General features: G+C 43.8%; 1 protein-coding gene across 3 annotated transcripts in view; it reads left to right on the forward strand.

The window, feature by feature from the left end:
* The window catches only part of LOC100746615 (protein kinase C, brain isozyme), a 24298-nt gene that overhangs the window by 15400 nt on the left and 6658 nt on the right, over positions 1-2240 (forward strand). The window lies entirely within an intron of this gene.

Here is a 2240-nt window from a genome sequence, read left to right on the forward strand (position 1 = left end):
CGCGCCTCTCGATATAATAAACTATGAAAACGCGTTGCGCTGTCTCTCTCTCGGATCCAGCTGGACCGCGATACCCATATATTACAAACTGTGCGATCAATTTTTCAAATCCGTCCTCGATTCTCGATTCAACGATTCAACCCGAAGAGAGTAGGTACGACGCCCCTCCGTACGTACTTACATTCTGCGACGACAAGTCGATCGAATAAATTCCCTCGATTACCACGTAAATGCGCGAAATAACGCAATACTCGATAGAGCTTCGCTTCTGCGTCTCACTTTCAGTATCCTTATATTCCCCGATCCTATCCAACTACCATCTCTCCGACCTCGAAATCGCAGTTTAAGAAAATTCTCACTCGTCAGTGATCGCTAACTGCATCTACGATTCAAACGTATCCTTTTCTACGTTTCTTTCGCTGTTCTCGACTGGACTTTGGAAACCTCGGCAATTCCCATCGTTGCTCCCGTTGCTCATGTTAATTTCTAAAATAAGAAAAACATTAGGAAGGTTATCCCCGTGCATGACAAAACGTTCTACGTTCCCACCGTATTTTCCTCGTCGCTGTCATCATCGTGCCACCTGTTCGATGCTATCTCTCCGTAGTATCTTCTTTCCCTTCCTGTCTCATCTTCGTTGACATCATCGTCGTCGTCATAGTTCGTTGTTGTTCTCGTTTCCGTTCAGCTTTTCCACTCTTTTGCTATTTCATTCTTCGATTACGACGTTTTCCCAGCAGACCAATCGGTTGGTTCGCTCTCAGAACCTTCACCGGTCTCTTCCGACGACCTGCATCCTCGATTTACTCGCCATAAATTTCTCATAAAGCGTATATCCCAAGTATCGAACTCGTTACATCGATATATCTACATATCATATCTACATATACATAGATAAGTCGCGTTTTCAAGCGATTTTTAAACTGTCTCGCGTGGATCGTGTACGTGGCTCGTAAGATCGACGATCTTCGACCTCTGCTCCGAAACGTCCGTACCCAACGTTTACGATGTTCACGATTCGTTGGTAGGTACGAATAATTTTCTTACCCTTGGAATATCGTTATCTCCGTGTCTCTGCCTGTTTGTCAAGAAGGAACGCTATCCTGTTCTGCTCGTATCTTCGTTCGATGATTGTCGGTGATACTGCACCCTCATTCGCTGCGAAACGTTACCCGTTCCGTTTAAAGTGGAAGATGGGAACACCTTGCACTTGGTTGTTTGCCTATTAGCTCCTCGCTTGCTTACCCCGTTGCTCTTTTTGCCACATCCTATCGCACAGTTAGGCGAGCTCACCGCCTCCTATACATATACATCTCTATAAAATACCTTAACAACACCTGTACGTACGGTATTTGTTCGCGATCTCTATACATAGATATTGTATATACGGTACATAATTGTTACACGATTGTACATACTACGATGCATGCTCGTAATTATCATAATACGTATACGTAGATTTGTCCTTTGCTCATTAGCGAGTAAACACGAACGCAACACCTTTCTTCCTTTCTTCGTTGATTATGCCACCCTTTGATTGCATATTATTATTTTCAGATCATGCATACCATTCATACGTGTCAACTGCGATATTAGATTTTCCAGTATACTACTATATGTATATACAGATACATATGTACATACGTATCTATGTATGTGTACTCGCGTGTGTCAAAACTTTCCTTCGTATCCTTCGATGGAATTTCGTTAAATGGTAACACTTTGTTCTCTTCTGGTTTCTCTGTGATGCTTGGTATGCGCACGGGAGAACATATCTATGTACATATGTTTCACGATCGCTGTCTTTTCTTTCCTTTACGAGCTATCGATACCGATGCGAACGCGTAGATATCGATATCCAACGATAATTACCTGTTCGGTATAGATCTTGTATATATTATGCCAGATCACGTGGTTTGTCATAGTGGCAGCTTCTCGTTGTATTCCACTTCTCGCAGTCAGGATTACGAGGCGTTATCGACCGATCGATTCGCGGATCGCGCGAGAAGAACGTCTCGTGAACGAAACGAAATAGGAATAGCGAACGAAGAAATGGCCGTTAACTGCGTTTACCGGCAGTCGATAATGTCCTCGTAATTCGTACAAACTCCCTTTGTATTACGATTTATGCACGAACTTCCGTCGATCGAGCATGTCATTCGGACGGTTGTTCGTTCAAGTTCCGCGCGTGTGCACTTTCGACTGCAGCCGCGATCGCGCGTCTCGAATCGTTTTTCCAT

The sequence above is a fragment of the Bombus impatiens genome, unplaced genomic scaffold, assembly GCF_000188095.3.
Source record: "Bombus impatiens unplaced genomic scaffold, BIMP_2.2 scf_0361, whole genome shotgun sequence".
In the NCBI taxonomy this organism is placed as follows: domain Eukaryota; kingdom Metazoa; phylum Arthropoda; class Insecta; order Hymenoptera; family Apidae; genus Bombus; species Bombus impatiens.